This window comes from Phoca vitulina, unplaced genomic scaffold (genome assembly GCF_004348235.1).
Source record: "Phoca vitulina isolate PV1807 unplaced genomic scaffold, GSC_HSeal_1.0 scaffold26, whole genome shotgun sequence".
NCBI lineage: Eukaryota > Metazoa > Chordata > Mammalia > Carnivora > Phocidae > Phoca > Phoca vitulina.
In genome coordinates, this window is record NW_022589729.1 from 17338663 (window position 1) to 17364759 (window position 26097).

General features: G+C 34.3%; 1 pseudogene across 1 annotated transcript; it reads right to left on the minus strand.

The window, feature by feature from the left end:
- Window positions 1-23052: 23052 nt before the first annotated feature.
- On the minus strand, window positions 23053-24148 carry LOC116643361 (annotated as a pseudogene). The gene has a single exon (XR_004301539.1). The product of XR_004301539.1 is annotated as a eukaryotic translation initiation factor 3 subunit F-like (transcript).
- Window positions 24149-26097: the final 1949 nt, after the last annotated feature.

The window sequence follows — 26097 nt, forward strand, 5'->3', positions numbered from 1 at the left end:
ACACTAATGAAATAATTCACAGAAAATCTAAATAAATGGAAAGATATAGTGTGCTCATGGATTAAAACAATCAAAATTGTGAAGAAGTTAATTCCCCCAGCTTCAATTTCTAAATTCAGAATAATCCCTATCAAAAATCACAGCATGAATCTTTGTAGTTATCAATTGGTTATTTTTTTTTTTTTTAAGATTTTATTTCTTTATTTGACAGAGAGAGATCGCGCACGCACACAAGCAGGGGGAGTAGGAGAGGGAGAAGCAGGCTTCCTGCTGAGCAGGGAGCCCGATGCGGGGCTCGATCCCAGGACCCTGGGATTGTGACCTGAGCCAGAGGCAGAGGCTAAGCCAACTGAGCCACCCAGGCGCCCCTCAATTGGTTATTTTAAAATTTATGTAGAATGGCAAAGGACCTAGATGAGTCCTCAAAACTTCTGAACAAAAAGAATGAATTTGGAGAATTAACATTTCACGATCTTAAGACTTATTACAAACTGCATTGATCAAGGGAGTGTAGTATTGGCAAAACGATAGGCTATTCATCAAAGAAACTGAACAGAGAATCTAAAATTAGACACAGAAAAAATAGGTAATTCATTTTCAACATTGGTAGAAAGACAAAGTAGTGAAAAGTCACTTCAACAAGTGGTTCTGGAACAACTGGATGTACGTGTGCAGAAAAAAATTAAACAACGTATATGTCACAACTAAACCAAAAGTAATTGAAAAAGGATCATAGATCTAAATGTAAAATGTAAAGCCATAAAGATTATGGAAGAAAACAGAAGAAACTATGCATGACCTTGGGTTTGGTGATTAGTTTATTTTTATTTATTATTATTAATTTTTAAGATATTAGTTATTTATTTTAGAGAGAGAGAGACACAGAGGGACAGTGGGAGGGAGAAGCAGGCTCCCCGCAGAGCAGCGAGCCCCATGTCGCGCTCGATCCCAGGACCCTGAGATCATGACCTGAGCTGAAGGCACCCGGGCGCCCTAGGTTTTTTTTTTTAAATACAATAAGAAAGGTATAATCCATGAAAGAAATTAATGATAAATGGGATAATGAAATTTTCAAACTTTCACTTTGCAGAAGATACTGTCAAAAAAATGAAAAGATAAGATGTACACTGAGAAAAATATTTGCAAATCACATATCTGACAAAAGACATATCCACAATAGGGTAAGAATTTTCAAACTCAACAGTAAGAAAATGACTCTTTTTTTTTTTTTTTTAAATAAGCAAAATGATTGAACAGGCACTTCACCGAGAAAGATATATGGATGACAAATAACATTTTCCCCCCACTGGGAGCATCATTTTTCATCAGGGAACTTGAAATTAAAATCACAGTGAAATACTACTACACACCTATTAGAATTGCTGATATCCAAAAGCCTGATAATATCAAAGATGTTGAAAAGACGCAGAGCAACAGGAAGTTTCATTAATTGCTAGTGGAAATGCAAAATGGTACAGTCACATTGGAAGACAGTTTATTAGTTTCTTATAAAGTTAAACATACACTTATCACTTGGCCTGGAAATTTCACTCCTAGTTATTAATCGAAAATTTATTTCATGCAACTCTCTACATCAATGCTTAGAGCAGCACTATTCATTATCACCAAAAAAGAAATCAACTTAGAGGGGAACATCCTCACCATAACAACAACAAAAAACCTTCTAAAACAAATAATTGTTATAGCAAGTTTACAGAATACAGGGTTAACATACAAAAGTTAATTGCTTTCTTATAAACCAACAATGAATAATTGGAATTTGAAATTAAAAACAGTATCATTTATATTAGCAGCCTCTCAAAATGAAATACTTAGGTATAAATTTAACATGACATACACAGACTGTATGAGAAAAACTAAAAACTTCTAAAGAAAGAAATCAAAAACATCTAAGTACATGGAAAAATATTCCATGTACAATGGATAAGAAGACTCAATATTGTTAAGATGTCAGTTCTAACTTGATCTACAGATTCAATGCAATCCTAGTCAAAATCCCAGCAAGTTGGTTTGTGGATATTGGCAAAGTGATTCTAAAGTTTATATGGAAAGGCGAAAGACCCAGATATCTAACACAAAATTGAAGAAGAAAAACAAAATGTCAGAACTGATACTATTCAGCTCTAAGATTTAATGCAAAAATTCTGCCATCAAGAGAGTGTGGCATTGATGAAAGAGTAGACAAACATAACAATGGAACAGAATAGAGGGGCCAGAAACACTCACATAAATATAGTCAACTGCTATTTGACAAAAAAACAAAGACAATTCAATGAAGAAAGATAATCTTTTCAAGAAACAGCCTTGGAACAACTGGACATCAACATGCCAAAAAAAAAAAAAAGCATCTAGACATATTACACCTTTCACAAAACTTAACTAAAACTGAATCACTCCTGAATATAAACTGCAAAGCTATAAAACTCCTAGAAGATAAAAGTGAAGAAAATCTATGTGACCCTGGGTTCTATGATGAGTTTTTAGATACAACACCAAAATCACAATACATGAAAGAAAAATAGTAAGTTTGACTTCATTAAAGTTAAAAACTTCTCCTCTGCAGTTAATTAAATTTAATTACTTAAAAGTAAAAACTTCTCACTGTTAAGGAAGTTGAAAGACAAGCCACAGACTGGTAAAAAAAATACATTTGCCCATCACCTGTAACATACCAAAGGGACATAGGAACCAACCTTAAAAGCTCCAATGGCCAAAACAGGAACAATTTGAGCAACAAAATAAACAAGTGGATTATAACCTGTTAAAAAAAAAAAAAAACAACACCCGCAAATGGAGTCATTTCCCTCACCCTGTGGCGGCATACCAAGATTTAAGCACAGTTTCACCCTATCCCAGGAATGTGTATTTTCAAAAGTCAATCTGAAATTTCCTGATCAGCACTGATGAGGTCATCTGCAGGCATGATAAAAAAACCTGTGTTCCCTTCCCCCTAAAAAGAAGATGTCCTAGCCTGAAACAATTCTTTTCTTTTCTTTTGCTAATAACTTTCTTGCCCCACCCTCCTGCTTCCATTTTGTATAACTCCTCAGAACTTTCCTGTACCACCTAAACTGGATGCTGTCCAATCCATAAATCACTTAATAGAACAATTAGATCTTCAAATTTACTTGGTTGAATTTTGTTTAACAGATTCAAGGATTAAAATAAATGTGCACAAGTCCATACAGGCATAAATTCATATTTGAATAAATAAATAGAGGAAAATGGATAAATTTTCCATTCTTCCAAAAATAAAAGTAGATACTTTTAGATATTTATTAGTAGGACATAATCCTCTCTCTTTATGTATTGGCTGAATTTAGTGGCTCATATCCAAAAAATAGAATATGGAAAAAGGAAAAATAGAAGATTTATGGTAGATAAACATGACAGACACTACCTTGACTTGACCAAGTGACCAAAGTAAACATCATCAATGAAAATACATGTTGATATCATGCATCTACTGATGTAAAGAGCAAGGTACTTTGATTCTATTCCCCACCAAAACCTGTAAAACTGACTGGGACAATCAAAAGTATCAAGGTCATAAAAAAAACAGAGAATGTCACAGATTTGAGGAGTCTGAGGATACGTCATGACTAAATGTAATGTGGTTTCCTAGATCTGATACTAGAACAGAAAAAGGGCATTGGTGGAAAACCTGGTGAAATCCAAAGGAAGTGTGGAGTGTGGTTTATAGTAATATGCCAACGTCCATATTTCAATTTTGACAAATGCACCACAGTTATGAGTAAAATTAACATGTAGGGAAATTGGGTAAAATGTAAATATGAACATGGTACTATCTTTGCTACTTCCCTCTGAATCTAAAATTGTTCAATAATAAAAATTTTATTTACTAAAAAAAAAAAACAACAAAAGACAAAAGGCAGCCAGAAAAAAAACATGCATTACCTTCGAAAACTAATTAGGTTTTTTTTGCAGTTTTCATCAGAAACAATTAGATTTTTTGCCGAGTTTTCAACAGACACAATGGAAGACAAAGACAACGTAATTACATTTTTAAAGTTCTGTGTGAAAGAAAAATCTACTGATCTAGGAATCTATAACCAATTTTAAAAATCCTCCAAAACTAAAAGTGAAATAATGACATTTTCAGGACAAAAAAACACTACACAGAAATATTAAAGACAGTTCTTCAGGCTGAAAAAAAAAATAATGCCAGATGAAAGCACAGAATTGCTAGAAGTCAAGAGCACAGAAAAGGATTACAATGAGAATAAATATAAGAGAATATGAACTGTTTAATGCAATAATAATACAAATATTTAAAGGTTAAATATGGTAAAAACAACACAGAGTGTAGATTGAGAGGAATAAACCAAATTAAACTGTTATTTAATCTTGTGTTTAAATTGTTTTTAATCTTGTTGATTAGGGAAGTCGTAAATGCACCATTGCAATGTACACTATAATAAACTGATGATGCTTATTTCAGTTGACAGTAACTTGAGTGAAAAAAACAAATAGATAGTAACATATGAAATGGGAAAATATGTAATTCCTTTTAAAATATACTTGAGAACTTCCACTTTTGACCATACAGAGTAAATATACCTTGCTTGAACTCCCATCATAAACACAAAGAGAACAGAACAAAATATATGAAACTAACTTTTTTTTTGAAACTGGCCAATAAACAGTGTCTGACCATAAATTCTGGGGGAAAGGACACATGAAGCAAGATTGATAATCTCCCTCAGAATTCTGCCCGAAGACGTTTTCTATACTGCAGCACAGGCAAGGTTAACCCATGCAGAGATAGCAGTCATACTGAGTTATGAAAATAGGGATTGAAATCTTGGGAGGCTGAGGCAGCTGGAATCTGTAGAGTAGAATAATAAAGAGGGTGGAGTTATGCAGAGAAAATTTTCAAAAGGAAATCGTCCTAGGCTACCCCTTAAGAAATTTGCTGATTACTAAACCATAAATCTGAGGGTGAAACTCCATCAGACTAGGCAAAGAACAGTTGTCAGCTACACAATTCCCAGAACTCAAAAGTTGCCTGAGTACTGGCCAGTCAGCAGAGAGTTGTCTCATTGAGCATTGGACCCATCAGTAGTAATAGGAGAGGAAGGACTAAAATATTCGTAGATTAAAAGCTATTCTAGACCTGCCCTTACAAAACTTAAAATCAGATTGAAAGTGACCAAGCTGATTTGAAAGTAACTTAATTGCCTTCCATTAAAAAAAAAAAAAAAAATTAACATTCTATCTAGAAACCCATAATGTAACACTCATGGTATGCAATATTCTTTCAAAAGTTACTAGATGCAAAGTAACAGAAAAGTGTAACCCACAAGCAAGAGAAAAATGAGTCAATAGAATCAGACCTAAAAAGAACAGAGATAATAGAAATGGAAGACAAAGATGTTAAAACATCTTAAATAGAAAAACATAAACTTAATGAGGGGAAAAAAGAACTTCTAAAGCTATAAAAGTCAATATCTGAAATAAAAATTTTACCAGAAGAGCTCAATACCAGGTTAGAGAATGAGTAAGAAAAATTTAGTGAACTTGAAAATATAGCTTCCCCAACTCCAGACAGTTGAAGCAGGGAAACAAAAATTAAAAAGAGGGCAAGAAAGAAAGAAAGAGTGAAAAAGAAAGAGAGAGAGAGAGAGGGAAAGGAAGGCAGGCAGGAAGGCAGAAAGTCAGGAAGACAGGAAGAAAAGAAAGAAGGAAAGATGGAGGGAGGGAGGGAAGGAAGGAAGAAAAAGGAAGGAAAGAAGGAAGGAAGGAAGGAAAAGGATAGACATTCATTGTGGGGTAATATCACATGAAATATCACATGTATTGGAGTCCAGGAAAAAACAAGAGGGGATAAAAAAATATTTAAATAAGATGTAAAGGAATAGTAGTTAAATAATCAAAATTGATGAACATTATAAACCCACAGATCTGAGAAATTGGTAGGAAAATAAACTAAGACTTTTAGAAATATAGTGTCCTTGTGTCCTGGGAAGAGAAAAGAGTGTATGTGTGTTAGGAAAAGGAGAAAGAATGAATGATGTTTTCAGTCTTAGAGTGTCTACCACGTTGCACAAAAAGACATCCTTACATTTCTTTAATAAAACATCCTACTAACTCACATATATTCATTAATGGAAAGTAAAAAATCAAAAAGAAAAAAAGATCACAGGGCACCTGGGGGGCCCAGTTGGTTAAGCATTCGACTCCTGCTTTCGGTTCAGGTCGTTATCTCAGGGTTGTGAGATAGAGCCCCGCCATTGGGCTCCGTGGTTGGCGCTAAGTCTGCTTAAGATTCTCTCTCCCCCTGCCCCACCCCCATCCCATTTTCTCTCTCTTTCTCACTAAAAAGTAAATAAATAAATTTTAAAGAATAAAAGATTCTCCTTCTCCCTCTCCCTCTGTTCTTCCCCCATCCTGCTTGCTCTCTATTTCTCTCTTAAAAAAAAAAAAAAAAGATCAGAATCAATTCCTAAAAATAAAAAGAAACAAAAATGCTTTTAAAAAGCAAAGAAAAATTCAATTCCTTGCAAATTTAAACAAGAAACAATTGATCACAAAATGGACATAGTTTGATTTTGTTGTTTTGGTAGTTATGTGAATGATGATATTCAATCTTACTTAACTTCTTGGTATAAATGTGTAGTTACATAGGATTTGTGAATATATATTTATAGTTACCATAGGAGGCTATTAAAATCTAAGGATAAATTGATAAAAATCATTAACAGTCAATGAAAAATAATTATCTCAGTATGTATGCTCCAGAGATGGTAAGAGTAGTCTTTTTATCCATCTCCTTGGTGGCCACAAAATAAAAATATCATTTACATTAGACTTTTGTCATCCTCTCATGATCCAATATATACAACTTGTATCTAGATTTTCTTCTAAACCTTGATATTTGGGTATTTATAAAAGGCTATATTGAGATTTAGTATTTATAAAAGGTTATATAAATATCTTCTGTATGGACAATGGGATATCCATTAACACACTATTTCATTTTGACTTTTGCATTTTTTAAATGCTTTGCTCTTTTGAACCAGGTCCCAGAGGTGTCAGTGTCAGATTCTTTCCTTCTGAATATTTATGTTTATATAATATATATAAGATATTGCATATAACATGAAATTAGAAATAGAGAACATTTGCACAATTAATGTTCATTAAATGTCAACCACTTACCAGTTTTAAGAGAATATAACTGTCCTTAGTAAAATTTATTCTATCTCTTAGAGATTAGTTCATGAAATACTCTTCCATAGAGATTGCTACATTTTAATTAGAACTGTGATAACTGATCTTAGTCTTGGGATAAATTTGCTTCAGCTTCACCTATTTTTAAAACACTTTCACAGGCAGAAGCTCACGTCATCTTAAAAGTACCTTGTTATATCAGCAGCAAACGTTTTAACAAGCCCATTTAAAATATACTGAAACTGAGGTCAATAGATTTATAAGAAATAAAGACTGGGATGTTCATCCTCTTAATTCAGCATTCCTTCCATTTATGGCAATGATTTATGAATTGTCTTCGTCACAGCCTAGGGTTATAGATGGAGTCCAAAAACACTTACAAGCATGTTTTGTATCTCTGAATACCACTGATTATAATATAGATGTATTTTGAAACTTTGCTTTTAGATGACTGTTGCATTTCAGAATGACTAGGAGTGGAAGAATGTCTTTAATGTTTTACTGAAATTTAAAATAAATACTTACAGTTTTAATAAGCTGTCAGCTACAGGATTGGTACTAGAAGTATATTTATTCGTGTCTCATCTCATTCTTTACACTTCACTGCCTTTAAACATGTAGGGAATCACAGAGTTGAATAACCCTGATAAGCTTATACTAATTTCCCAATAGCAAATTAGTTATGCGTATGTATGCAAATAGAATAGTGTTTGATGGTTTAACTATAATTAACAGTGGGCTATTATACTATATGGTATGTAAATAAAGAAAATATGCTAAATATTATAGTGTTCTAATATATTAAATAACCCTTATATGCATTCATGATAAAATATATCCCCAATATACATATACATCATATATATTATGTAAAATATATAAAATTTACAATTGATATTAATAAATACTAATTAATAGATTGATATAGCTCATTACAGATTTGTATAATAAAAATAAATTTTTATAAAGTACTTTTATATTCATTACTTTTTAATTAATTTCACACATTTTCTTTCATGCTCAGAAGGGAACAAAAAATATAAAAATATAAAGATCTTCATTTCATTTTGCATTCTCATTTCATTTGCTTTGCTTCCATATGATCTTCTCCATGAAAATATCACAGATTAAAGATAACCAATGATTTCATGATCATAAGTATTCTAATGAAAAAGAAATGTAAGTAAGGCTCATTGATACTGAATAGTGAATAGATTCAGAAGAATAAAAATATCGAATAGGTCATGAGGAGTAACTTGAAACCTAATCTACACATAGTGCCCACTCCTAACTACTGCACCTCCGGAAAAAATGTGTATATGCAGTGTTCAGATTTGGACAGAGACCGCTTTATCCCTCATAATTCAAGGATTTAGAATTGTGTTGGGAGTTCCCTGGTACAGAATGCCTTTGATGTGCATAGTGGTTGAAGTAGTTTTGAAAAAGGTACATGGAACAGACAATAACAAAGAAGTCAAAGAATATTTTTTAAAATATTTGAGGCATATCACTTCATTACAGATTTTAGAATTAGAGAGTATAATTAGAATAAAACTGAAATCCCCAATAACTAAAGTGATACCAAAAAAGTCAAGAAAGGTTGTTTGGCCAATAAATCAACAGTTTTTATTGCATATTAGAGAATAACTTTCATGCATAATTGGTCAATTTGCAAAAATAGGCAAGTTTTTTTGTTGTTTTAAAGTTCAGATTCATCGTACTGAGTCATTCCAAATGAATTGACCAGTCAATTAGGAACCATAAGGATTGGCATGAATGCATTATGTACTTCTTGTGCAAATATAGTTCAGAAGCTTGAACTAGAGAGATTCAGAGGGAAACAAAATTACCTTTCTTTATGGTACTACAGATGATGATATAAAGCTTTATATTCTCATTCATAGTTTGCCAAAGCCTAAACCATTATAATTGCTGAAGTAATTTTAAGAAAAATAAGGCATTCTAAATCTTCTAAATTTCAAGAAATATAAGTTCTCTAAATCAGAGTGAAAAGCAGTGTGGTGGAATAAAACAAATAGAGAGAGAAATGTGTGTGTGTGTGTGCATGTATGTGTAAATTTGAGCCTGATGCAGAATTTGACTTTCATCTCCAGGACTTATCTATGTTACTTAATCTTTTTGGAGCTCAATTTTCTTCTCTCTAAAATAGGATTGATAACACATACCTTGTGACATTGTTGTAGGTATTCCTATTAACAGATGTAAAGTCCTTTGCTCAATGTTGGCACACAGAAAGACTCAATAAATGCTATCGATTATTTCCAATACAGCAAATTACTTGGAAAAACTAGTAAACTTATTCAATGTTAAAAACTCAGAATTATGCAATCATTTATATTTAGGAAAATCCTGTTTATCATTGATCGATCTCATTAATGATATGAGAAGTAATTTAGAAAGTCAGAGGTCTCATTCTTTTATTAAATAGTATCTGAATGTTTTATATCCATAGGAAATATAAATGCTAAAGCAAGATGATGTTCAAGAGATATCACATGGCAAACTGCCTATAGTTAATATCTATTCTTAGATACTCAAATTCCACAGTAATTTAGATTTTTTAAAGGTGGTTTCACAATACAAGCTGTAGGTTCTGATTATGTTTCTGGTCTTCTGTTCTCTCTCCCACATATACTCTGTTCCAGCCATTACAAATTATTCCCATTTCTCCTAATAATTTTCTTTCACAACTTGTGCCTTTAATTATGCAGCTCTTTGGCCAGGAATGCCTTTCTTTACTATAGATTGTAAGTTACAAAGAGGCAGGAATCATTCTCTGCTTTTTAAGGGCTCTATGCTCACTGTATGTCAAGTACATAATAATACCTGTAAAAAGAATAAATGTCCATCAGAATTCTCCTTATTTCCCAAGCCTTGTCTCAAGGCAAGTTCAAAATTCTTCCCTGGTGAATCAAGTCAAACATTTTACAGCCATCTGCAGAATTATATACCTCATCCTTTGAGCTTCCAGAACATCCCATGTTTGCAGCTAGTTAAAATTTAAGATCAACACAGTCTCTTCAAAAGTGAGTACAGAAAAGGGAGAAATGACATTAACCTCTTTGAACTCTATCTAAAATAATATTTTAATAATACACATAGCAATTCTCAGATTCATCATTCCATAGCCCTGAAGATGTTAGTACAATATTGGTGATGTGGTCTTTAATAAATCATGATCCTCCTTGAATTCAAATTCATCTTATGTAAATTATGAAAATCTGCCATAATGTTTCTACATAAATTTCTATGAAATGACAGTTTAAGATAGATTGTGAAAACTCAGATAGACCAGTAACTATAGAGTTCAAACAATAAAAACCAAGTAATACCCATGGATTTTGAACAGATTTCCAGGTATCACCCATTTTTGTAAGCTTTAAAAAAAAAAGAAAACAAATAACCAATTAATGATAGCAAGTTATTAGAAGGAAAAAGAAAAACCAGAGATTATAGAAATCCAGCAAGTGGAAGGAAAATAGCAAAATAAGAAAATAACTAAATGGTTATATAATAAAACTGTTTAAGGTTTATTTTAAGCAGAATTTAAGACAGAACACAGCAGATCTTGATGTTTCTTGTTTTTCTAGGAGTATAAAAATAAACAAACATAACAATGCTTTTCTAGGTATAGAAAGGGTGCCAAAACAGTTGTTTTTAAATTTATGTGCATTGCACATTTTGCAAATAAACCTATTACCAATTTTAGTTGAGAAATGGGAAGTAAAATCGGCCCTTAAAATCCTCTATTCTTTGTTTTGTTCTTGACTGCATTAGCAACATGTCCCAATTTATTATCATCAGCTTCTATTTTAAAAAAATGTTGTCCAGAGTCTATCACCATTGGTCTTAGGGTTTTCCAAAATGATTTATATCATGTTTGCTTCCCTCCTATGAGCTTTATGGTTGTCTTACTCTTTCACTGTGATGTTTTGGTGATAGAGAGGAAAGAGCCTCAAAATAGCCTGAGAAGTTATACTTGTAGAGGATTAGTGGATCATTTTAGCCTATGTTTTCTTTCTGTAGCCTGCAATTATATTTTTAATGGTAAATTTGCTGATATGGTGACAGGGAAGAAGTGACAGAAGAGCCAATTATTTATCAAACATTTTCTGTGGTAGACATGAGGGAGCGTCTCTAAATTTTCCACGTGAAAATAGCTTTCTGTAAGAGGAGTGAATGTTACAGTGTGGAAATTGTAGCAAATCCCAGATCTGTTTAATTCAATAAAGTCCTAAACCTGGCTCTTCCTAAATAATTTGCTATTTAGTTCACTAGTCCACAAATTTTATGCCTAACACTACACTTTAACTCTCCGCTAGTGTCTCGACCTTACAGATTTTCTATAACTGATGCTTCCTGCTGTAAGCATTAAAATATAGTCAGCTAATTTAATAATAGTATGAAATTAATTTAGCATTTCTTTTTTACCTCAACTTCTATTTTTTTTTACTTTTTTTCTATCTTGAATTTTCAGTTTGTTTTTGTTTTGTTTTGTTTGCAGTGACTATTATAGCTTTGAGGCCAGTAGATAAAACTGGAATGGACTTGAAATTGATAAGTGGAGATTATTTTATGCAAGTCCTAAATTATTAAACAAATGTCATTAGCAAGAGTATATTCCCCAAATCATGTGTACATTCATTTATTCATCCATCCATTCATTGAATAAACATGTCTTGAGTAATTTTTCTAGCCACCGTGTTTTGAATAACAGACTGAAAGGAATTTTATTTCACCTCATCTATCCCTACCTTAAATGTAATATTTTAAGATGTGCAAATTTTAGAATAGTAATTTCCTATTTTTATATGAAATGTTGAAATGTTTAGAGTTGCAGTAAGGGCTTATTACAATACATGATATGCACTCTCAGCTTACATCATTTTCATGTTGCCATAATATTAATCCAATGATCTAGAAGTTTTTAAGATTATTAAACTTGAATTAAGTCACCAAAAGCTAGCTATTTCTTATTTGCACTCATAGTTCACATTCAGTGGGCTTAATTTCTCTTTAACTATATTTTTATTCTTGATTTTTTATTCTAAAATTTTCTTACAAATATAGATGTTTTGACAAGACAAGAAACTAGAAGAAAATTTAAACATCTGCAACCCCATTTACTAGATGTAAAACACACTGTTGTATTATGTTTGTTCACAAAAATGTATTCTACCAGGAAAACAGCATTTAAATGCATCTCTTTATAAGAATTTTTCTATCCATAAGTAAACATTTTTTTGTGTGAAAAATTACCATTCTCCTACATGTAAATAATCTGTTGTCTACCTCTTAATATTAACATTATAATTGTGGACACTTTCCAATCTTACTAAATATTTCTTGAAAGCACTTCTGTGTCACCATATATTAGTGTGTACACTCTATGGTTTAAGATATCTAAGTACATCTTTCCAAATTTTATTATAATTGTTATATTAAAATTCTTTGTACCTTTCTTTTCCCACAGTTCTGATTATTTCCCTTTTTTGTGCATAAGAAAATATACCGACTTAAATATGTCATTTTAAAGGCTTTGGTAGGTATTGTAAAAATAATTTAAAGTTACACCTATTGTTTGTACCTCATCAAACACTGCTTCCTTTCTCACATTTTCTGATGACAACAGCAAAATGCTTATGTTTCCCACATATATCTTGCTATCATATGTCTCTGATTGTTTGCCTAGTTAAGTTGTATTCAGTAATTAAAATTTAGTCCAAGAATTACTTCAGAAAGCTTTACTTAATCTCCCAAAGCTGGATGAGATGACCTTTGTTGTGCCCTCATAATAAGCCATGCACGTCTTGAATAAGACAGGCATATTTCTGTGTCTCACTCAAGAATGATTGTCATACTTCTCTTTGTAGTCCTTGTGACCAGCACAACGACTAGCACATGGTAGACACCAAATAATTTCTTTTTGCATTAATTATCAAACTGATATATTATTCAATCATGAATTTGATCCTCACAATAAACATTCCATGAGGGCAAATATTATTTTCCATGTCATAATGAGTCAAATAAGCACAAAATAGATCACTTGCCTGGAGGTATATAGCTAGAAAATGTTTCCAGGGTTTTTCAGGAACCAGATATAGACCATATGAATCCTATTATATTAATCTCTCAAGTCATCAAATTGACACAGGACATCTATGATGGAAATGGCCAATTTGGAAAATAGGTTTGGAGCTTAGGAAGTATTTGGTTACAATAAATATCACTATCTTGGCTTATATGATATTAATAGTGGATCTCTATTATCTTTGCCATTATGTTTTATTTCTACATTTTTAATTTCTTCATAATTAAAAAACAATATGAATGGGCTGTCATTAAATAATATGATAAATCTTTTTTAATAATTATTCATATATGAATCTATAGAGAGAGGATATGAGAAATACAATATTATTAATAAATACTTTATAGTATAATATTTGAAATATGATTTTTCAAAAAAGCATCTTGTTGGCATGTATGTAAAATGGTTCTTTTTAAAAAAAAAAAAAAACCTGGCCTAGCTAGAGGAGTAATTCTAGGAAGTTCATTTTTACCTACCACAATAATTTACATTGTTTTGAAATGGCATTCTTTACCAGTATAATGGCAAAAGGGAAATAACATGAGCTTTGGAATCAAATAGAGATACTGTTAATTCTGATGAATATTAAAGTTTGTAAAATATTGTGTAGAGCAAGTGTCCTGTGTTAACTTTCTATTTGTCTGTAACACATTACCACAAATTGAACAGCTTAAAACACCTGCTTATGATCTCATTGTTCTGCAGGTCAGAAGTGGGCTCAACAGAATAAGCAGTCTGTTAGGTTCTAACAGGATGCCTGGAGGCCAGCAAGGAGGAAGTCATGGCCAACTATGAGAAAGTCAGAGGCCTGTCTTGGCAGCACTCCAAAACAAAACCATAAGAAACTGGATCAAACCAGACAGGTCTAAGATGGCTGACAAAGTAAGCTGGAAGCCCCTGACCAAACAAGGAAAAAAGGCACATAACCCACATTCCTAGAAAAAAACCACCCTGCTTTCAAGAAGTCTTTGTTTCAAGTAATGAATATTCCACCCCCTTGTTAACAACTGTCAGTAAAAGATAGAGACCCACACCCCAGTGCACAGCTCTCCCTTGAGCTTCTCAGCTCTCACTCCCCAAGAGTGTATTTTTACTTTAATACACTTTCCTGCTTGTACTACTCATCAGCTGTGTTGTGTTTGTCCTTGAATTCTTTCTTGGCATGAGACCAGGAGCCTTCAGGGACATCTTTTGGACTGGTTAGCTTGAGGCCTCAGGGCCTGAGATCTCCCCAGTTCACCCAGCAACACAACTATGTTCTCAGGGTTTCAAAGGCCAAAATCAAGGTGTTAACAGGACTGGTATCTTACCTGGAGGATGGAGGGAAGAATTTGAATCCAAATACATTCAGGTTTTTAACAGAATCCATTTCCTTGACATTCATTTCCTATAGCCTGAGGTCCTCATTTTCTTGTGGGCTGTTGGCAGAGGGTCACCCTCACTCATAGGAACAGCTCTTGGGCCCCTTCCATCTCTGCCCCTCCTCCTTAAATCCAGCAATGGAATATCCTCTTGTGCCAAATCTTTCTCATACTTTGAATCTCTAAGTTTTCCTTCCGTTACCAGCTAAAGAGAACTTCACTTTTAAAGGGCTCATTGATTCGATTACATTAACTTAGATAATTTTTGTTTCTGCTTTTTAAAATAATTTTCTGCATTTCTCAAGTTTTCTATAATCAACATATTTTTCTTATATTTAAAAAGGAAAAAAAATGCTTGTTTTGGAATAGAATTTGGCCTTACCTTGTATAATTGTTAATTGGTCATTTAAATGAATAAAGCCATATTATTCTTGGGTAGTAGGAGAAAATTGGAAATCTTTGGGTGTCCAGCATGTGAGCTACTGTTTAGATGCATGAAAATTTCCCACTCTACAAGTTTTGTTGAGAGAAAAACATTTCAGATACTTAATTTCTTAGCACTTGCTAAGTGCTAACTTGGGCTCAGTTTATCTGATATTATATCCAAAGATCTAAAAATTTTTAAACTAATGATGCAGAGACAGAGTAGACATTTCACTTTGGAACACAATATGAGCAGCAACATCTAGTCTCCAGGTTAACAGCTGTAGTAATGACTCCCCAGTTTCCTTCCTAAACTGTGACAATTTTAGAAAACCAGTATCAAAAAATGTATCTGGAACCAGTTCAACGAATAGTGATTTTACTGCCATTCCACTACCATTATGACCACATGCATATCAGTTTCAAAAACATAACAACTATAAACTCTTGACAAGATTTTTAAAAAATTGCCTGAAGACACCGAAGAGCAGGTAGATACTTGAAGGGAGCAAAAACATGGAAAAGGGGATAAGTGAGTAAGTTTCCATTTTTATGGCTTCTTGCATGAGGACACACACAGTCTGTACTATATGGGATGGCCAAACTCCAGTAGAAAATCCACATTCTTTCTGGCCTGAAGAACTAGAAGACAGGGTTTAGGGTAATCATAGCCATTCTAGTGAGGGGTAGAAATTCTGGAAAGCAGAGAGGTACAAGATGGTAAGGCCTAAAATATGTCAAACTCAAAAAGAAATAGATTTCCCAGTATCAAAAGAAAATTCAGAAAGCTTTACCTGAAAAGAATATTTTATTGAGCAAGAAACAAAGTTTCTAAGAATAGAGAGACTTCAAAACTCAAAGTGGCAAGAAGCTGGGGTCTCAGCAGGTTACAGCTAAGTTTATAAAGAAGGAATGAGGAAATGCATTGTTTTAAATTGTGATTGGTTACTAAACACTTACATTCTTTCTAAGGTAGTAGCTCTGATTGAGCTCATTTATGTGTAGCTGATTGGCAAGGAAGCCGCGAGATTGCATTGACACGAAGAAAGCTTAAATTTTAGGGGGCACCTGGGTGGCTCAGTCAGTTAAGCATCTGCCTTTTCCCAGGATGGAGCGCTGCGTAGGGTTCTCTGCTCAGTGAGGGTCTGCAGTCTGCTTCTCCCTTCCTTCCCCCCCACCTGCTGGTGCTCTCTCTCTGTCTTGCTCACTCTCTCAAATGAATAAATAAGTAAAAATCTTTTTTTTTTTTAAAAAAAAAAAGCTTAAGTTTTGTTTAAATTCAGAATTAGATTGAGGGGAAATCAAGATAGTTTAACTTTTGATTATGTGGCTATAGGTGTTTGCTTGAGAGTATACCCAAACTATGACGTCCATTTTGGTTTAACACTAAAATATGATAGTAGTTTTCAACCATAATAAGAATTTCAATTTCGTATTATTTTATAGTTTACCAAGCACTATTATATATTTTGCTAACCCTCATTAGAATTATAAAATACATCTATGACTAGAGAAGAAGATTGTGAATATTTAATTAACTTTCCCAAAATTATTAAAACCAGAGAAAGTGATATAAATGAGTACCAAAATCCGAAAGCTAGCTTTAACTTTTTGTCTTCTTTCTCCTTGATCCAGAAAGTCTGATTATGTGGATCTGGATGGGACCCAGGGATTTCTACTCTAAACATATGTCCAGGTGGTTTTGATGCCTGTGGTTCTTGGATAAGGAATCAGCTGAGGATAAAATAGGTAGGAGTCACCGAGGAGCGCAGCAACTACAAGGACCACCCCAGTCCTGGCAGACTGCCAGCTTGAATGTTCCCATTTTCTTGGCAAATCCAAAGCACAGTCTGCATTTTAAGCAGAATGTGCAGATCTCATATCAAGAATTTTCATACCCTTCATCTATTTTTTTTTTTTTTTAAAGATTTTATTTATTTATTTGAGAGAGAGAGAATGAGAGAGAGCACATGAGAGGGGGGGAGGGTCAGAGGGAGAAGCAGACTCCCTGCAGAGCAGGGAGCCCGATGCGGGACTCGATCCAGGGACTCCAGGATCATGACCTGAGCCGAAGGCAGTCGCTTAACCAACTGAGCCACCCAGGCGCCCGACCCTTCATCTATTTTTAGTACTCAGAACAATCTGTCAGGGTAAGTATCCCGAACTCCATGGTATAAATTAATAATCTGTAGTACAGAGTGATGAGTCACCTGATCAAGGAATGCAGACAGAATGCATATTAAATTCAAGCCTATTTGATTTTCTCTAGGATATCATATGTTATCCTAAGCCATTTCTGACAATTGAGCTATTCCCATGCAGGAAAATACAGAAGAGAAGCGTGCAAAGAAAAAGATTTTTTTTTCCTGCTTGGATTTTCTTCCAAAATTTTAACATGATTCCAATTTTCAGATGAAAGTAATTCTCTAGTCTATAAACATGATTACACTGTGAAAACACTCACTTAACATTACTGGAGTTACATTACAAAAGTTCGCTTTATATATATTTTTTGCTTCGTTCATCATAATTATTTTAATGAATATTGTTTGACAAATATATAGTTCCTAGAAGATGACTTCAGGCTGCAGTATTAACTGACCTAATGACATCTGAATTTGTCAGTGAGTTATCATATATTACTCTACCTCTAGTGAAATCATATTTCTAATTATGTATCCACGGCTCCTAAACTAATAGGTCATTATTACAATTATGTTTACTAGTGAACGGGATTTTGTTCCTACTGTTTTGAATAGACCCCCTGTAATCAATGACTCTACATAGGCATTAATCATATCCTCTATGAAGTAGCCTAATGATGCTGAGGAGGTAGTATCATTATGGTGCTAAATTATATTTTGCCTGACAGGAGATGAAATTCTCTTTTAATAATTATTAAAAAGATAGGTAATAAGAACAAGAAAATGACTTACTAAAAAATATTACTTTAATTTTAATTTAGAGAAAAAATTACTTGCAAAAAGCAAGGTTTCCTTTTCATGTCTTTTCCCTTATTTCTTGTCAAGATATAACATAGTCTGTGGTTCCCAGTTCACAATTCAGTTTGGAAATGAGAAATGTGTTTTCAAGGTATGTGGGAGTATTATATTTTTCTCCTACTAAGAATCACTTGTAGAACTTAACTGGATCATATCCTAATAGCAAAGGAATATTTTACTGGTTTTATATATGTGAAAATGATTTCAGAACTATAAAGCTCTGTATAAACAGGCTGGCACTCATTGTCACTTTTAAATTTTACCTCACAACTAATTAAGGCCTATTAAAAAATTCGCCAAGAAAAATGAACTAATTAAAATGGAGAGACTTCAGAAGAACGCTATTCAGAAGAGGATGAATATTGCAAACTAAGATTTCTGGGGGATAATTATAATTGGAAATTAGCAATAGTTTGTCTTTGCTTTAAAGTGAAGGAGTAGAAAAGCTTCCAATTTTAAAATCAAATTAATTATGGAGGGATAGTAGAGTTATTCTTGATGCCTTCCTTTTCTTATCTTCTACATCAAATCTATAATCACTCACCCTCTTTTATTGATCTTCCCTCCTTCACATTCTTCAAACTACCTAGATGGTCCTCTTGATCAAAACAAGAACAATACTATTTATCACCATCTTCTCTGATTTTTAGCCACCCATCCTCCTCCTAGTGACATTCCTCCCATCTTCATATATGCTCTTTCCTCCCTATGTTTGTCCCCAAATTTAACTTCTGGAACACAAAACTCATCTTGTCTCTCTCCTGATTAAAAATTCAGTGTCTCCTGTAATGGTTAATTTATATGTCAACTTGGCTAGGCTATAGTGCTTAGTTGTTTGATAAAATAGTACTCTGGATGTTGCTGTAAAGATATTTTTTAATAATGTGATTAACATTCAAATCACTAGACCTTGAGTAAAGCACATTACCCTAGTAATGTGTGTGGGCTTCATCCAATCAGTTGAAGGCCTTAAAAGCAAAGATAGATTTCGTGAAGAAAAATCAATTCTCTTCAAGATTTAAAAATAGAGACCCTGCCTGCCTGAGTTGTCAGCTCTCTCTCTCTCTATTTTGATAGATAGATGATAGATAGATAGATAATAGATAGATGATAGATAAACAGATGATGGATAGATAATTGATAGATGATAGATACATAGCTAGATAGGTAGGTAGATATGATAGATATGGAGACACAGATCTAGGTATGCATACATGTGTTTTCTGTTACTTTGGAGAATCCTGACTAATACATCAATCTCCCCAAAACCTTCTGATAAATTGTATGCTTAATACCAGGCACTCTGGCTGCCTTATATGTTCAGCCTCATCTCTCTCCAATCACTCAGCACCCCTGTCATGTTAAATATGTGGTATCTTGTTCTCATCTTCTGGACTGCATACATACATGGCCTTGGTATATTTTGCCCTATTTAATATCTGCCTACAGTCCTTCAGAACTCAACCCATGCCTCAACTTCTTTTTCTCTTTCATCCCCTATGCCTGCAAAACTGGTTTAGGAAGTTTCCGCTCCTAGAACAACTTTTGGGTACCATTACGATACCACTTTTCACATGGTCATGATGAACTTCATATCTAGCTCACCGCTGTAGTTTTCTAAAGGACAAAACCAACATATTTTTCTGTGCATCCCCAGAGTCTGTTGCAGTTCTAAGCACATATTAATTGCTGAATGAATCAATCTGTAATAAATTCACTGGATCATGCAATTCTAACAAGTAAAGGTTACTAGATAGGTTATTTATTCTTTCCTGTTTATATTATTCATTTTAAAATATACTTCAAAATATATATATAAAATTTTACTTTTTGAAGGGGATCTGAAGCTATTACAGAATTCAAAAGGAGAAAGAGGAGTGATAAAGTGTTTTATTCTATGTATCAAATGGAACTCTGTGTCAAATGCTCAAACTAAAGAAGCGAGTGAAGTCTAATGATAAGGGTGCTTACTGTGCGTCAAGCACTGGTCTAAATACCTTATGAACTTAGGTGTGAGAACCTTATGAAGAACATTATGTTCTTACCTGCAGATAAAAATGCAGATGAATTTTATAGAAGAAAACCAAGACACAGAGAGTTTGAGCAATTTGCCAAAGGTCCCATAGATAGAAAGGGACCCAGGTGAAAAGATGACCCATAAAGTTTAAATCTAGCATCTATATGCTTAACCATTCTACAATATCTCAATTTGTGAGGTGCCATATACACAGTTGGGGAACCATAAATATGAGTAACTAGCTAGCCTTCTATTCCTTCTAGTTCAGCCATTTGTGCACTAACCATTTTTAAATTTAGCCAGTTTGAGTGGCCAAATACTAGTGATTTGTAATTAATGACTATCACTTCTGGCTATTCTCTTTCCTATGTTTATTTATTTTTAGTATATACTTGATCCAGACTTCTAAAGTCATGTCAAATATATTGTAGCCAGAGGCAGTCTTTTAAAAAGCAAACAAAACAAAGAAAAATAAAAACAGATAAAAATAAACTTTTATCATGGCAGTATCTTGCTAACTATGATTACATGGCCTAATTTGGGTGTTAATTGCCAGAAAAGAAGAGGTGATAGTTAAAAAAAAAGTTTCTTATACACTTTGGAATGTGATACAATATGGTTATCTAGTTTCACTTTAGAAATAGAAAGGACATGTTTCTTAGACATTTTTAGCACTGAGTACAAGCAGATAAGAATCTCCATTTAATGTCTATAATAATCTATGTATAGTAACTTAAGCATTAGCTTCTATAAGAATCCATTTCCGAATACCAAAGGACAGATATGAGCGATTTGTTTGCAAATTCCTTTAAACGAACAATCTTAGGGTTGTAACAGATGTGATTATTTAACTCTATCTTTCTGTCATAGACAGAGATAACCAATAATAAGAATTAAAGATGGGAAGGGCCATAATTCTTTTTGGTCATATTCTTTAAGGATTAATCTGAGGCATCTTTTATTTATTAAAGAAAATAGCCAATTGAATTGCTTCATGTATTCTGTACTACTAAGTTATATTCTTAAAATAAAAGGTACATATTTGATTATTATAAAAACAATATAGGATACTGGGCAGGTCCAATTTTCAAGTCTTAGCAGTGCCCTTTGATGGCTACTGGTCTTGGCCACCCAATGTGACTTAGTGTATCTACCTATCTGATATGAAAACTAAGCAAGGTACACAGGGAAACTCTAATTTTTGTTTGTTGTTTCTACTTTTGGTAGCATAACCATTTCTAGGCTGTTATTTTTTTATATTGATTGGCAAAGAGAACACACTTTGTTCTCAAACTGTGTAACCAGCAGTAGAAATAATGAAGTCAACTGTTTTTGCTTCATAAAATTTCTATTTTATCCCTACAATTCTTCATTGAGAGATTATTTCTTGATCTTCATGGTGGGTATTTTTGTATTTCAGGCCATTTCTCTCTCTATTAATGAAGACAGTTTTACCTATGTCCTAAGTGATTAGTCTTTCATTCCCAGGTCACTGAACATTTGGAACCCAGTTAGTTTAAGGAAGGTTTATGCCCTGAAAATCTGTTTATTAAATTTCCTTTTTAAATGTTTCAAAACCTTTAAGAGTCATGGATCAAAAATCAAAGGAGATCATACAGAAAGAATCATAGTATTGACCCTAAAGTAAAACAGCCAACATTTTACCAACAAAATGGATTTATTTGGGAATAGCAGAGGAATTAGAATTCAGGGCATGCAAACTATGGTAAACCATAGGCAAGCCTGAAGAAACAGAGGAAAGGTCAGCTTTCATGAGGTTTCAGGAGGAAACTGGGGAGGGATTTTTGAGCAAAATTTCATCAGAGAAGAAAAAGAGTTCCAGGAGGTGGCTACTTCTCATTGGCTGTAAGCGGTGGTTAGTGCATTGTTGTTGGGGCAGGGAGGGATCTTCCCCCTTTTTCTTAAAGGCAGGAGAAAAATTTCCTGTGTGAAAAATGACCGTCCTTGTCAAAACAATTCTTATCTTCTTTCTGCTGGTTATTCATGTTTCAAGCAATGGTAGGTACATGAGAGCACCCCCTTCAGGATTTCCAGACCCCATTTTTTTAAATTTTATTTTATTATGTTATGTTAGTCACTGTACAATACATCATTAGTTTTTGATGTGGTGATCCACGATTCATTGTTTGCATATAACACCTAGTGCTCCATGCAGTACATGCCCTCCTTAATACCCATCAATGGGCTAACCCATCCCCCTACCCTCCTCCCCTCTAAAACCCTGTTTGTTTCTCAGAGTCCATAGTCTCTCATGGTTCATCTCTCCCTCTGATTTCCCCCCCTTCATTTTTCCCTTCCTTCTCCTAATGTCCTCCATGCTATTCCTTATGTTCCACAAATAAGTGAAACCATATGATAATTGACTTTCTCTCCTTGACTTATTTCACTTAACATAATCTCTTCCAGTCCCATCCATGTTGATGTAAAAGTTGGGTATTCATCCTTTCTGATGGCTGAGTAATATTCCATTGTAATGGGGACCACATCTTCTTTATCCATTCATCTGTTGAAGGGCATCTCAGCTCTTTCCACAGTTTGGCTATTGTGGACATTGCTGTTATGAACATTGGGGTGAATATGGCCCTTCTTCTCACTACATCTCTGTCTTTGGGGTAAATACCCACTAGTGAAATTGCTGGGTCATAGGGTTCCTCTATTTTTAATTTTTTGAGGAACCTCCACACTGTTTTCCAAAGTGGCTGTACCAACTTGCATTCCCACCAACAGTGTAAGAGGGTTCCCCTTTCTCCACAACCTCTCCAATATTTGTTGTTTCTTTCCCTGTCCATTTTTGCCATTCTAACTGGTGTAAGGTGGTATCTCAATGTGGTTTTGATTTGAATTTCCCTGATGGCTAATGATGATGAACATTTTTTCATGTTCCAGACCCCATTTTTTTTTCATTTACAAAAGGTAGGCTATATTTATTTAGAGTCACAAGCAGTTGACTGACTCAATGTGACTCAAACCACAAGAAAACCATTCTACTTCACTCCATTCTGAGTCCTAGGGTGGCCCAGACTGGCAGGAGTGCTGCGTGGGGCCCATTCACAGGTTTACAAATTTCTCATTGAGGGCAATCTGTGACTGCGTGAGATTGGCCAGGTAGGTCACCATCAGCAGGTCATTGATGTTGCTGTTGAGCATGGTCTCAAAGTCATTGGGAATTATCTTGGGTACTTGGTTAACCAGACCCATCAAGAAGCGGCCCACGGTATTGTCAGCTGACACCTTTCCAGACAGCACATCCTCTGCATACTGCAACACTGTGCTTAGGGCATCCTGGATGCGAGCTGATGTCCTTCCTACTTGCTGCAAGTCGCTTGAGAGCCCAATCACCTGGTTGGGGCTAAAACAGGTCTTCATGATCAGGTCAACTCCAATACGTTCAGTGTCATAATATGCATATTTCACTGTCAGAGGTGTGAACATCACCCCCATGGTCCTCCCAGGGACACCCATTAAAGTGCTGACATAGGCCTTGATGCTCATGCAGCCGTTCTGGAGGCTCGTGCCCAGAGTGAGGTGAGTGGAGTTGGGGACTTCCCAGCTGTAGTACTCATGGATCAGCACAGTGCTCTGTAACGTCATGGCCTATAGCATACCAGCCAGGAGGAGCTCATTTGGAGAGACTTCCTTGTGTAATTCATACATGTTCTTAGCAAATTCCATGTCAACAGCCACCTCATCTTCTGACTCGTAGTGCGGCACTGAAAAGCAGTTAGTAACCTCCACTGAATGCTTGTCAACAGTTCCCAGCAGGGTCCCGATAACGCGGGCAGCACCCTCGTTGCGTCGCTCGTAGCTGTCCACAATGGAAGCCAAATGACCTCACGGCCGCTGGGGAAGGGACCTGGGAGACAGGACCCGGCAGAGACCATGCTGGAGTTTGCACTGGGGCTGATGTTTCTTGGGAAAGATGACATATTGATTTGCTAATATTTGGTACCAGTGTTTTGGTAATACATGAAATCAAAGTGACTAATCTGATCATCTAGATGGTACTGGAAACTAGCACATATAGGTAAAAAACATTAAACAGGTAAGTTTAGAAGGTGGCTTTCAGCATTGTGATAAATTGAATAATGGCCCCTAAAGAAAGCCCCATCCTAATCATCCAAACTGTGAATGTTGCCTTAAATGGCAAAAGAGACTTCACAATCATGATTAAAATTAGGATCTGAAGAGAGGGAGATTATCCTGGATTATCTGGATGGGCCCTAAGTGAAATCGCAAGTGTCTATAAAAAGAACGTAGAGGAAATTTGACACAAAAGAAGCAGCCAGTGTGGAGACTAAAGCAAGATGCTATAAGGCTGGCTTCCAAAGTTAAGGAAGTGTCCCACAAGCCAAGAAATGCAGCTCTAGGTGCTAGAAAATGCAAGGAAATGGATTCTTCTCTAGAGCTTCCAGTGGAAGCGCAGTTCTGCCAAAACTTGTCTTGGACCAGTGAAACTAATTTCAGACTCCTGATCTTCAGAACTGTAAGAAAATTATCTGTGTTCTTTAAACAACCAAGTTTATGGTGGTTTAACTGAAGCAGCTAAGGGAAACTAATACAAGGACTGATAAGCCTTTATTGTTTGGTTTGTTCTGTTGCTTGGCATTCACACTGTGATTTGAATGAAGGCCCAGTAGTTAGAAAACCTTGTTCTTCCATGAATTACACTTAGTAGGTATTCAAGAAGTGTCCATTATATTGCTGTTAATAGTAGTAATTATAAAAATAATAGTAAAAATAATGTGATGGCCAACTGAAAAAGATAGAATAATAATGCCTCACAAGGTGGGGGAAATAATTTAGGATCTCATGAAATAGGCCTTCCGTTTTATGTAAATCTGAAGTACTACATAATTTTAAATATTATAATACAAATTCAATCCTAAACTCATCAGCAAAATGGATCTAATAATACCTAATTCACAAAAGCTATGAAAAAATTAAGGAACACAAAATCTCCTGATATAGCCCTCGAACTTAATAGATAAAAACTAAACCTTAATTTTTTCCCCTCTTCCAAACTGCAGTCAAATGGCATATGGTTTCAAATACACATGGTTAGAAGTAGCAGAGCATTTTAATTTTAGCATTTATGAGTACATCTAGGAACAATTATTGTTGAAGGCAGGGGTCCCAATGCATATGAAAACACAGTGGTTAACACCTTGACTATCATAAGACAAAACAAGCACTTCTACCCCAGTTATAACATTAGGTACTCCTAGAAGTTCTCAGTTGTTTATTTATCAATGTATATTATACCCAAATCTAGACTTTAAGTTGTAGCAATAATCACAGGTCAATGAGACCTAAGGAGCAGAAATTTTACAATGGCAATATGAATCATCCAAGAACATGCCTAAGTACATCATGTGGTACCTCGATGCAACTGGAAACTAAACAACCAAGTGATCCAGAATACTTCGAATCTTTCCTGTGCATTAAGTGACAACTTTCTGAAAAAGCCTTGTTATTCTCTTCTAAAATGGAGTGATAAATTTTTTTAAAAATTAACTCAAAAAATGTTTTGGACAGTTAATATATTATCAATTTAGCCAGGTGATTTTTGAAGCTTTATCACAAATGAGAAGATTCAGACTATCAGAGAAATCAAAAGTGAGATTTGGAATATAGTACCCACTAGATACTCAGTAAATAAATTTTTATATAGTGAATACATGAATCTGTGCCAAAATAATGAGTAAGGATGTCATCCAACATGCCATCAAAATCAAATCTTTTATTTTGAAGGTATAAATACTTATCAGCTTAAAATAAATACTTATCAACAAATAAATACTTATCAGCTTAAAAAGAAAAAAGGATCAGTGATGGGAGCAAGATGGAAAATGCATTAGTTAGGTTTTAGTTTCATTATTTATATCAAAACATTAATACTGTTTTGGATGTTTACCAAATATATTAATTTCTTAAAGCCATGAT